The 13,344-nt window shown below is 39.5% G+C and overlaps 1 long non-coding RNA gene across 1 annotated transcript; it reads right to left on the bottom strand.

Annotated features, from left to right (window-relative positions):
- Positions 1–3,070: 3,070 nt before the first annotated feature.
- On the bottom strand, positions 3,071–10,001 carry LOC107555003 (uncharacterized). Its single transcript, XR_001605124.1, has 2 exons — positions 9,840–10,001; positions 3,071–3,162 (listed from the first exon to the last, which is right to left on the bottom strand). It is a non-coding gene; the product is annotated as an uncharacterized lncRNA (long non-coding RNA).
- Positions 10,002–13,344: the final 3,343 nt, after the last annotated feature.

Genomic DNA, 13,344 nt, shown 5'->3' with positions numbered 1-13,344 from the left:
TTATTCGTTTTTGTTAATAAACGTTTTGTAAGCTAGTTTGTCATTGTATCTTACTGTTTTATTGTTGTTATGCTTTTTAATTAAGAATAACAATGAATCAATCTTTTGTTTTAGTCTTAAAAAGTGAAATATGTATAGTATGTAAGCAAATGAGACAATTCTTGTAAAACGTGACACCAAGATCGCGAATTCGAAAGTGAAAGCATCCGAAGCCAGGCTTATAACAAAGCTAAAGAGAAACTCCCGTTCACAAAATTCAAATCACAAATAATACTGATGAAAAATAAGGGGTTAACCACTTTCGTTTTCTTATAACTATAAACTATGATAAAAGTTCATCAGCATGCATTGATTAATCCCTAAAAATAAAAATATTGCGACCAAATCATGTGCTGGTGTGACCAACTGAGAAAGTTAGTCGCAAAAGAGCGACCAGTGGGAAGAATGAGTCTGGAGCCCTGAAGCATAAATCACAGTTTTATTACATTAGATATTTGACATTTACATTAGATATTTGAACTTGCTATTAGATAAACTGTCAGTCATGTTGTCATTTAAAATCCGGACATCATTGGCCATGTTGTTTAGTTATGCAAACAAAAACTCATTTTATTTGTTGTTTGTTGATTTTAAATGTAAAACTTTGTGAAATAATTTGTGTGTCAGTACTTTTTGAACATTTCCAGCACATTTTAACAATACCGTGATAATACTGATAACCGTGATCATTTTGGTCACTATAATCGTGATAAGAAATTTTCATACCGTTACATCCCTACTGCAGCTACACTCCATGAAAGTACTATAATTGCTGTAAGCCCAACTGAATACACAAATAGTAAATTCCAGTTTAAGAATGTCCTACTATTAACTACATTGTACATGGGCTACTGACTGGAAATAATTTATTAGTAGTAGTATCTTTATATTTGAAACAAATTCATGATTAATTATCTTTAAACTATCACTAAACATGACTTTTATAATAAACTCTTCACTATCGCTGAACCAAGGTAACGAGTGAAATAGAGGTGTGGCCCCTTTAAATGAGCGCTCCCTCTTCTGACTAAATGCGTTGCAATGCGGCACGAGTACATGTATGAGCGGGCATTTTATTTTCTGTTGCTCATTAAAATAGGTAAGGACCTGTCGATGCAATTGGGGTAGAAATGGGCGAGATGCCTCTTGAACTTAGAAGGATAAAATTTACAATGACGTATTGGGTGAATCTTCAACAATCAGTAAGTACTCAACTCATTCGTAAAGTACTGGAGGAGCGCTGGGAATATTCGTATGATGGAGGATGTAGTTTTGGATGGAAGAGTATGGGCCAAGGAGTATGGCATGGATAATAAGATCTTCTGTCCAAATGTACCACTCACTGATGCCCCACTATGGAGAGTCCCTGAACCACTTGTAGACTTGAGCTTACTAGACAAGCCCAAAGGTGAATACATTGGAAAGGAGGTTAATGCTATTCTAAATAATAAATTTGATTCAACATTACAAATATTTACGGATGGATCTAAGGAACCTGTTAATCAAAAGGTTGGAAAAGGTGTATATATTCCAAAATTTAAAGTACGAATTAGTTTGCAGTGTATACTGATAAATCCTCTGGCAATTTCAGAGTTAACAGCTATAATAATAGGACTACAGTGGATTTAACAAGTCAGACCAAATAAAGTGGTAATATGTTCAGATTCGTCTTCAGCTTTAATTAGTATAGCACATGCGAGATCAGACAGAGAGGATTTATTAATGGAAGTGTATCTATCTTTATACAGATTGAAAGAGGCTGGAATAATGGTATACTTTTGTTGGGTGCCAGCACATGTTGGGTTATCTGGTAATGAAGTTGCTGATAAACTAGCAAAAAAAGCACTAGACAAGATGGAGGTGGATATCAAAGTGCCTATGGGGAAAAAGGAGGCAAAATCGATTTTAAAGAAAAAGTTAATAAATGGCAAATTAGATGGGATAATAGCAGCACAGGGAGATGGTGTTATAATATTACGCAGAGGGGGTGAATAAAGTCCTCCTGTAGCGAATCCATGCATTTTTGTAAGATAAATATCCGTATTTCAAATGTAATAAACACTTTTCTCTCACTTCCGCTGACTGTGGTGCGCGGAAGACGTTCCGGCAGATTTGCTACAGGAGGCTTTTATTCACCCCCCGGAGCCATGTGAGGGACATTTTATTACGGATGCGCGCACTTTATTTCATGTCTTCTGAGCTGTTGATAACCAACTCCCCCATTGAAAGGATTGGAGGCACCAGGACAATTTTAATATAACTCTGATTGGATTCGTCTGAAAAAAGGTGGTCACATACACCTAGGATGCTTTGAGGGGGAGTAAAACACAGGGTAGTTTTCATTTTTGGGTGAACTAACCCTTTAATACCATGAAACAGGAAGCTGTTGTAACTCATGGTTTGACATAAATGGGAATGGCGCATGGGTAAAATGCCTCACAGTGAATCAAATGAATCATTCATGTGGATAATTTTTTTGTGTAAATTTTTTTTTGAAAGATATTCCTTATGCAGAAAGCAAATTAAAGAAACCTTTCCTTTTCTTAACAATTCAGACTTGAAATATGCTTACTTTTTAAGAGCCTTATTTTTTGGGGGATTTCTTGCCAAAAGTTGCTGCATTCCATTACACAAGTTTAAAATGTTTGTACAATAAACTCTGTACGCAGTTGGACATGATTCATTTTTTCATGTTGTACAATAAACTCTGTACGCAGTTGGACATGATGAATTTTTTAATGTTTCTTATACAACAGAAATAAATTCAGTTATTTTCATAAACACAAAATAAACCTAATGTCTAAGAAAAACAGTGCACCTGGGATAATTAAAAATTCAACTAAAATATATTTGAGTGTTTTTCTTTTTCTAAATGTTCTTTTTCCAAAACAAGCTACTGTTCATGTCTGAATCATCTTCAGGGGTTTTTGAAGTCAGTCTCTCCATGAGCAAAAGCACAGTGCTCTCGGGGCAGAGGGCATCCGTGGGGATGGTGTATGTGGAACCAGCAAAGCCGGGTCTTCAGGGCACCTGTGGGAGGGGGTTTGCGCTTGGATCTCACTCGAGAGCTTTGTGCCGGTGTATGCACCCTCCAGTCCCGAATAAAGACACTTCCACCCTCCACTATGAAAAAGAAACAGAAGCATAGAACAATTTACCTGCAAGCCTTAAGAAATGAGAATCATATTAGCAACTTAAGAGTATTCCTTTCAAAAAGGTAATATTTTGTGGGGATTTAGCTTGTCTACAATGTTCACCAGAGTGGTATTTTCTTAGGAGATAAGGAGCTTATTTTTACCCTGTCCAAGCACATTCACACTTCAATATGGATTCCTATTCATCTTCTTTAATATCACACACTAACATGTTTACAGAGTCAGTAATGTACACTAATCAGCCACAACATTAAAAGCACTGACAGGTGAAGTGAATAATACTGATTTATATTATTACAGTGGCACCTTTCAAGGAGTGGGATATATTAGGCAGGATGTGAACAGTCAGTTTTTTTATTTTATGTATAAGAAGCAGGAATAAAGGGCAAGTGAAAGGATCTGAATGACTTTGACAAGGGTTAATACAGATGGGTAGGTGACTGGGTCAGAGAATCTCTAAAACGGCATCTCTTGAGGGTTGTTCCTGTTATGCAGAGGTTAGTCAGACAATAGAGCTACTGTAGCTCAAAGTGATGAAAAGCGTCTCTAGGTTACGCATGTAACCATGGTTCCAAAAAGTGAACTGAGACTTCCTCTGCCTCTGCATGACCACGTCCTGAAGCACACGTGAAATCAGTCCAACAGAGTAGCGAGATATCACAGGCGGGGTGATGTAGCGACCAGGAAGCTTAAAAGGGCACTCGGTGTAAACAGCGTTAGCTTCTGATAGGAAGACACAAGTGCTCACATTGATGCAGGAGGTATGGCAGGGTGACGCAGAGTTTCATTACCTTTTGGGAACTATGGTTACATGCATAACCTAGAGTTGTTCCCCGTCAAGAATTCATGCTGCGTTGGAAATGCTTTGGAAACAAGAATACCAACTCCGCCATACTGACGAATGCCTGTTTAGTGTGAAGTCGAAGCACACACCTCAAGACAGAAGCACTCTTGAACCTGGAGTGGTCCCAACATCTAGGTTATAAAACCTGACGAAGGTGAGCAGGGTAGAAACATTGTAGAACCCGCAGCCTCACAAACATTGTGTATAGAAACACCAAATAAGAAGGCCTTTAGAGGCTGCCATACCTTGAGTTGAGTGGGCCCTGAACCCCAGAGGTGAGGGGACATCAGAGGACTCATAAGCTAGGGCGATAGCCTCAACTATCCACCTGCTTAACCCATTAAAACTGGATGTGTCTGCGCCAACACAATTAATCATTCTGTATTCATGTTATCATAACTCACCAACCGTTTGCACTATGAAAAACAATCTAATTGCTCCTGATAGTAGACAACTTGCGCTTTATGACAATATACGGCTTAGTATGGTAATTGCATGCTTTCCATCAGCAAATCACAGCGGCTTTCGGGGAGAGTGGGTTGGACGGATTTGAAGCGGGAGATATGGAGCGCAACAGGTTAGAGAGTTTGAGTGCGCAAAATATAATTAAAAAACAGACAAAAACATGGCAAAGAAAGGTTTTACAAGAGAGGAGGCGATTGAGTTGATCTTTGATGACACCTGGGAAGAGGCCGAGCATGACTCTTCGGACCCGGAATCTGTGTATTCAGACGCTGAGGAGGCGTATGCTGCTAGCATTGATCCAGATGTGGATTAGTAAGTGACGCTTATGTTTCTTTCTGATGAATCTATGAGAAATGTGAGTAAAATAGTCATAGACGCCGTGTTTCAGTTTGAAATACCACTGTTTCACACACTTATGTGGTATATGTGCATTTATATGCACACGCGTGTAAGTGCGTATGTGCATGCATGCGTTCATGTTTGCTCGTGTAACATTATGTGTGTGTGTGCATGCATGTGCATGAATGCATTCATGTTTGTGTGTATGTATGTGCATGCACATATCTATGTGTGTGTATAAGTGTGTGTGTGTGTGTGTGTGTGTGTGTATAGAGGCTCTGCAAGGAGGAATGGCAGAGGATTCCCAAATCCAGGTGTGAAAAACTTGTTGCCTCTTTCCCAAAAAGACTCATGGCTGTATTAGATCAAAAGGGTGCTTCTACTAAATACTGAGCAAAGGGTCTGAATACTTAGGACCATGTGATATTTCAGTTTTTCTTTTTTAATAAATCTGCAAAAATGTCAACAATTCTGTGTTTTTCTGTCAATATGGGGTGCTGTGTGTACATTAATGAGGGAAAAATTTTTACTTAAATGATTTTAGCAAATGGCTGCAATATAACAAAGAGGGAAAAATTTAAGGGGGTCTGAATACTTTCCGTACCCACTGTATGTGTGTGTACGTGCATGCGTGTGTGCATATGTTTATCTGTATGTTTGTGTGTGTGAATGCGGTGAGAAATCTGGAGAGGGGTAGGAAATTCACAGGGGCTGATGTATACCCTGAAGAAATGTAGTAGTACATAGGTCTGCTTCTCTACATGGGTGTGATGGATCTGCCAAAAGTGAGGGACTTCTGGAGGAAGAAGACTTTGTTTCATGTTCCCTTTCCTGCTACTGTGATGTCCAGGGATCGTTTCTTAGCAATCTCCTGCAATCTGCACATCAGTGATCCAATGGAAGATGCAGAGAATGACAAGAAAAGGGGCACAGAGGAATACGACTGTCTCCACAGAGTGCAACCACTCTTGGACATTATGAGGAACAAGTGCATGTCTATTTACCACCCTAGACAGCACATTTCTGTTGATGAGAGGATGATTGCCACCTAAGCCAGAATATCCTACAAGCAATATATGAAGGCCAAGCCTACTAACTTTTTGTGTTAGCTGATGTCAATGGCTAAAATCTACACTGGGAAGTCAAAATTAGCATCTGGGAAAGGCCTGTCTTTTGATGTGTTTGATGTGATTTACTGTGACAATTTCTTCACAAGCCCTCTTTTTAATCATTTAAATGACTGGATTGAAGGATCCAAAAACGCCTGGAGAACTGGGGTAAAACAAATGGCTCCTGAGTGAAAACTGTGCAATCCAGTGTCCCAAAAAGACTTGTATATATGTATTATAGTTCCTTTTTCAAGATTAAGGCATTAGATTCTTTCGTTCATGAGTTCTAATTTCTAAATTCAGTTCAAATAAAAAGCAGTAAAATTTCTTCCCGTTTTTTATTTTTTTGTCTAATTCAATTTACTAACTCACTACACACAATAATGTACAATAACTGTAATTTCCTGAAAGCCAATACTTTTCTGAAAAAAAGATACCTTGCACTTGAAGATACCACATTGTGTTATAATTGTATACTCAAAAAAACCAAAATGAGTGAAAACAGCCTATTTTAGCTTTAGGTTCTAAAGGGTTAATAATGTCCACCTGTTTAGTCGCCGGGAGACCTCTCTTGGGCGGACCAAAGCAGACGAAATGTTGATCAGTTTTCCCTCCACAAGGCAGCTCTGTGGACGCAGGTGTCCAGTGCTCAAACTGGACACACCAAAATAAACTTCTCCTGGTCTGGCTCCCGGAAGGGAGGAGGACAAAATGACTGCAGCACTATTGGGTTGTGGAACAAGAGTGGGCACCTTCGGCAGATTGCCCAACCTTGGGTGCAATAAGTCTTTCACCATTCCAAGTACAGTCAAGACATGATGGGGCCACGGAAAGTGCCTGAAGGTCACAAACTCTCTTGAGAGATGAGATGGCTAATAGAAACACTGTATTTAGTGTCAAGAACTTTTCCGGAACATCCTCTAAAGGTTCAAAAGGGGCCTTACTTCGCTCATCTAGACCATGGCCAGATCACAAGCCTGGACCCTAGTGCATATTACAGGCCTCAGCCTCAAAGCACCAAGAAGGAAACGTGTTACCAACAGGTTCCTTTCCAAAGACTGACCATCCAAAAGGGCGTGGTAAGCAGATATAGCTGCCACGTATACCTTAAGAGTGGAGGGAGATAACCCTGTGGGGAAGCGTTCTTGCTGGAACTCCAGCACTGAACCAACTTGGCAGTTAATTGGGTCCAGTTGACAATCTTCAGCTTTGGCTGAGAGAGCCGCCCGACCCCTGATGGTTCTGAGGGGGAGCTCAGGAAGCGACGCTCTTCTTATGCTGCACCCTATATGAGGAGCTAGAGGACAGCTGCTCTTGTCCAGCAGCCCCTGAGATCTGGAGTCGGCGGGGGAGGAACCGCTGCAATGCCACTGCCTGCTTTATACCCTCCTGGAACCTCTTGACAACAAAGCTCGCTGCATCAAATCGCTCAAACGACTTACCACCACAAGCACGCACAAATCATGCAACCAACTTGACTTAATTTACACATGCAATTGTATTGCAGACAACATTCTGGTCAAACCCCTACATATCTCTGATCATTTCTTCATTACATTTCAACTACATTTTGCTACCTGTGTGCCACCAACCCCCATACCGGTTACTTTTAGATGAAACCTACGCTCCCTTTCCCCCTCCCATCTTTCCTCCGTTGTATCCTCCTCTCTTCCCTCACCTACCCATTTCTCATCTCTGGATGTGAATGCAGCAACTGACACTTTATGCTCTACTTTAACCTCTTGTCTAGATGATTTGTACTTATTTGAACAATGTCTAAGAACTTGGTATTACAACCACTTCTTGTGTCTGTTTGCCTCTTTAAGAAGAATCGCTTTATGTATCCCCCAATTGTAAGTCGCTTTGGATAAAAGCGTCTGCTAAATGACTAAATGTAAATGTAAAATCACAGAAGAGGCCCGAAGGAACAAGTGGGACATCCAAATCTTTATCTTTTATGTCTGACAGGTTCAACCAGAGATGCCTCTTCGTGGCCACCAAGGCTGCCATGGAACGACCAATAGCTATGGCTGTTTCTTTAGTGGCCCGGAGAGACAAATCTGCAGCCCTCCGCAGCTCCCTGATGTCATCAGAGCAAATTCGTTCAGCTTCATCCAGGTCCCTAAGCAGGTCAGCCTGGTATGCCTGCAACATCACTGTGGTGTGCAGGCATGCGCCAGCCTGGCCTGTTGCTGTAAAAAGCCTCAACCACCAAAGCAGAGGTTGTTCTGAGCAGCTTGGTGGGTAGTGCCGAAGCCTTCAGGGACAATGCTGACTCAAGTGACAGATAGCTGGCAAGTGTCCGTTCAACCCTGGGCATCACCCCATAGCCCTGCTGCTTCAGCCCCAAAATGTTGGAATAGTTAGTAAGAATGTAACGATATTATAAATACCGTGCATAAATCCCATCATCAAGTCTGTTTTCGCTGCGTGTTTAAAAGCGAAGCGCACACATTGTTGAGGCGAACAGCTCGTGATCTGGTGTTTTCCGCACCTCAGAATGGCTCAGTTTACAGTGAATGAATGCAGTGAACTCTTTTATTGCATGTGCCGTACGTTTAGCGCACGTTTGGGAATGCAACAGCCACCAGTTATGCTTTATTTTCGCGGCAAATGACAGCATTTCACTAGATTTGTAATGAGATGCGTTTTTGTAAGCATGTTTTCACTGAAGCTGGAGATTGCCTTTAAAATAAAAGCTCTACTGCCATTTCCATCCAAATAAAAGCTTAAAAGTGCAGCATGAATTGCTGACAGCTAGCGGTATAAATGCAGTCCAAATTCAAAATATCTCTTTCAAGTGTAGAAATTAGGAAAGAAGTACTGTCATTTCCCTACTGTAGTGTAAAGCTAAAATAATATACCTATGAATCATTTTCATTTATTTTACAGTGCAATTATTTTACAATATATAGCTATTACTGTCATTGTTGTTGTTATTATTATTATTATTATTATATTCTAATTTGTTTGGGTTCCTAAAACACCAGTGTGAATGTAATTTAGACTGAGATGCCACAAATAAAAAGAGGGCTGAGTCCCCTTTAAATTCAGGTACAAGTCCATTCACTGACTTTTTTCTGACTTGAGTTTTCTTAGTTAAGAACATGGGTTAGAGCTCTTAATTTTGAACTCTCAAAGTTCATTAGAATACTTTAATTTTAAAATGTACAAAATTTAAAAAAATTCTAATTTCATCCTTTTAATTCGAACTTCATTCTTTTTTAAATATTGCAATAAATATCATATTGTGGACCCTTATATCACAATATTATCATATCGTGAGATTTTGGTATTGTTACATCCCTAATAGTTAGACACATTGGGGCAGAACAGATGAGCAGAATATGGCCTTTCCCATAATCTTGCAACCTCAGCATGGAGATCAGGGAAGAAAGGAAGGCTCCGGCATGGAGGAGGTGACTTAAAGTGCAGGAGGTGATTTCACACATGCTTCAGGACGCGGCCATGCAGAGGCATTTCCAAAGTGTTTCCGATGCAGTGTGACTTCCTAAAGGGTAACTAAATGTTGGCCATTTATTTTCATTTTTTAAGATTTATTTTTGGCGTTTTATGCCTTTATTTTGATAGAACAGTAAGTTGAAAGGAAGTGTGAGAGGGGGGGCGAGATCAAAAAGGGTCCATGAGCCAGGACATGAATTCGGGACGCCCACAAGACTACTGGTGCCGGCAACATCTAAACATTCTTGAATCGAAACGTGAAAATGACTTAAGATATTAAGTATTATTTTCTAAAAAAAATAAAACTAAATATTGTTCGTTTTTGCTTAAAACAAAAAATATCTGCCAATGAGGAAAAAATACTGATTAAGAAAATCAATTTTGCAGTGTAGCTGGCATACAGAGTGCTAGAACAGGGCTAAATACCTCTGAACACCTGGTAGTTGTTTTTCAGTAGAGTCTGGAGACCGCCACACTCTTTCTTTAGTGCTTGCAGAGAAGACTGGTCCAGGAGGTTGACTACTTCACTAATCAACAAACTGCCTAAAAAAAAGCAAGGAGATGGGGTGAGGGATATTAGAAGAGGAGGAGGAGCAGAAGTGGCTTACTATTTATCAAATTATTCAAAGTTTAATTTAATTTCATTGTTTTTATTACCACACTATCCCTAACCTGGTTCAGGGTTTGAAGAATAATGTACAGTCAGGCAGCCATTACTACAAAATAAACCCTGACAGGCTGACTGTACATTATCCCATTTATGGCATGGCTACTTTAATGAAAATAAAAATAAAAATAAATAAATAATGATTTGAATTTAAATTATTTGAGAAGGAAAAGACTATGACAGAGACATGAAACTAGAATATAATCAGTCATATAAACTGGCAAAAAACCTTTAAATAGTTTTTTTTTTCACAAAAAAGGGAGAGAGAGAGAATTTCTCATTTCCTGAACTTATTTTTTAGTTGCAATCTGTTATAGCCGTCATATATTGATATGGAAACAGTTATTTCTCTAAAACAAAATCACTCAAATTCAACACTCCTGACATCAAACAATATGTGACTATTAAAACACCTTCTAAATTTACTGTTATCAATGAATAGCTTTCGTTTGTCAACTTTTTCACTGTCCTTTCTGAGATTGGTAGCTGATTTATGTTTTGCGAATTTATAGCTTTATGACTCAACTGAAAGCAGCCGTTTCAAGCATCTGATGCAATGAAGGCGCTTGCCAAAGAACCTGTCATGCCACAAAGTGAGAAAATAAGTATTGGCTTTGATTTCCTGTAGAGGAACTGCAATGCTGGCCTGTGTTTTACAGTAAGCAAGACATATTCAAAGTATTGAAGAATGATCTGTTCATCTATGGTCCAACATGGAATAATAGCCACTACCAGCTACCAATGCCCTAAAAGTCAACAATACATTACCATATAGACTGCTTTTGGAGGTAAATTTACACTTAAACATGGCATATTGCATTTTCTGAGAAAACAGACCTGAGCTAAGTACTGAAGTATTGAACCTGATCTCATAGTATCAAAAAGGCCCATAATGTTTCTAAATACGACCAATAAGCATCCTTTTTAGACACGCTTATAAGTAGCATCTAAAATCCCTCCTAGTACTCCATCTATTAGTATTTTTACTAATAGTGCCCCATCTATTAGTATTTTTAAATCCTATCTAAAGACATATTTTTTCACCCTGGCTTATAACATATATGTTTCTAACATATACAGTGGGGAAAAAAAGTATTTAGTCAGCCACCAATTGTGCAAGTTCTCCCACTTAAAAAGATGAGAGAGACCTGTAATTTTCATCATAGGTATACCTCAACTATGAGAGACAAAATGAGAAAAAAAATCCAGAAAATCACATTGTAGGATTTTTAAAGAATTTATTTGCAAATTATGGTGGAAAATAAGTATTTGGTCAATAACAAAATTTCATCTCAATACTTTGTTATATACCCTTTGTTGGCAATGACAGAGGTCAAACGTTTGCTGTAAGTCTTCACAAGGTTTTCACACACAGTTGCTGGTATTTTGGCCCATTCCTCCATCCAGATCTCCTCTAGAGCAGTAATGTTTTGAGGCTGTCGCTGGGCAACACGGATTTGCAACTCCCTCCAAAGATTTTCTATGAGGTTGAGATCTGGAGACTGGCTAGGCCACTCCAGGACCTTGAAATGCTTCTTACGAAGCCACTCCTTCGTTGCCCGGGCAGTGTGTTTGGGATCATTGTCATGCTGAAAGACCCAGCCACGTTTCATCTTCAATGCCCTTGCTGATGGAAGGAGGTTTTCACTCAAAATCTCACGATACATGGCCCCATTCATTCTTTCGTTTACACAGATCAGTCGTCCTGGTCCCTTTGCAGAAAAACAGCCCCAAAGCATGATGTTTCCACCCCCATGCTTCACAGTAGGTATGGTGTTCTTTGGATGCAACTCAGCATTCTTTCTCCTCCAAACAAGACAAGTTGAGTTTTTACCAAAAAGTTATATTTTGGTTTCATCTGACCATATGACATTCTCCCAATCCTCTTCTGGATCATCCAAATGCTCTCTAGCAAACTTCAGACGGGCCTGGACATGTACTGGCTTAAGCAGGGGGCCACGTCTGGCACTGTAGGATTTGAGTCCCTGGCGGCGCAGTGTGTTACTGATGGTAGCCTTTGTTACTTTGGTCCCAGCTCTCTGCAGGTCATTCACTAGGTCCCCCCGTGTGGTTCTGGGCTTTTTGCTCACAGTTCTTGTGATCATTTTGCCCCCACGGGGTGAGATCTTGCGTGGAGTCCCAGATCGAGGGAGATTATCAGTGGTCTTGTATGTCTTCCCTTTTCTAATAATTGCTCCCACAGTTGATTTCTTCACACCAAGCTGCTTACCTATTGCAGATTCAGTCTTCCCAGCCTGGTGCAGGTCTACAATTTTGTTTCTGGTGTCCTTTGACAGCTCTTTGGTCTTGGCCCACTGTATGTTATAGTATGTTTCCTGTTTTTTTTTTACTGTACTCTGCTGATCTTATTAGTTTGTTGATTTCCTTGTTACTCTTTTATTTTATTTGTGTTTTATTATTTGTAAAGCACTTTGGTCAATCTCGGTTGTGTTTAAATGTGCTCTATAAATAAACATTGTTGTTGTATTGTTACTCAGGGAACACATTTTAAATGACTCTGGAATCTCAATCTACAGACCGTAATTGTGTTGCCATAGCAACAAGGAGTAGACACATGGGTTGCGAGACCTGATGTGCTGCAGAAACCTTTTCCCCGACTAGTGCTCAGTGAACCCAATCTCTTATGGCTTGACCCACAAGTTTATCTTCAGATCCAGTGAATGTCAGTTTAGGTGTGTTGAAGCACAGCTAATAAATATACACTTCTCCTAACCTTAACCCTGCACATACATCTCTTCTCGAGCGGTAGCTGGAATGTATCTCTTCAGAGATCTATAGACATTTTAATCTATTGGAGTTTAAGCATGCACTTTGGCCTTGGTAAGGGGGAAAAAACAAATCTTTGAAAGCATGAAACTATGACATGCTATTTTTCCCCCCCAAAATAGTAAAATATGTTTTGTCAGGTTGAAAATGAAGGATTTTTACTTATAGTTGGTAATACGACCAGGCAACAGACATAAGTCTAGTATCATTGATGCTAGGCATCATTGTATCTTATGTTGTGATATGATATCTAGTACAAATGTAATAATACATTTTGTGTCTCCCTTCAGAGAGAATAAGGCCAATGTAAATTAACAGAAAAATAAGATGATTCAGTTGATCAGTGCCATATTGTAGTGGGAATTAACTCAACCAAAGGACCACTTAGCCTGATGGGAAACTCCCTTTGTGATTTCAAAACTTAAGACAGTACCCAGATTTGAAGACTACAGTAAGATTTAACTTCTACTGTTAATA

This window comes from Sinocyclocheilus grahami, unplaced genomic scaffold, assembly GCF_001515645.1.
Source record: "Sinocyclocheilus grahami isolate Dianchi unplaced genomic scaffold, SAMN03320097.WGS_v1.1 scaffold522.1, whole genome shotgun sequence".
Taxonomy (NCBI): Eukaryota; Metazoa; Chordata; class Actinopteri; order Cypriniformes; family Cyprinidae; genus Sinocyclocheilus; species Sinocyclocheilus grahami.
Note: the sequence above shows the minus strand (reverse complement) of the source record. Positions and strands in the feature narration are given on the sequence as shown.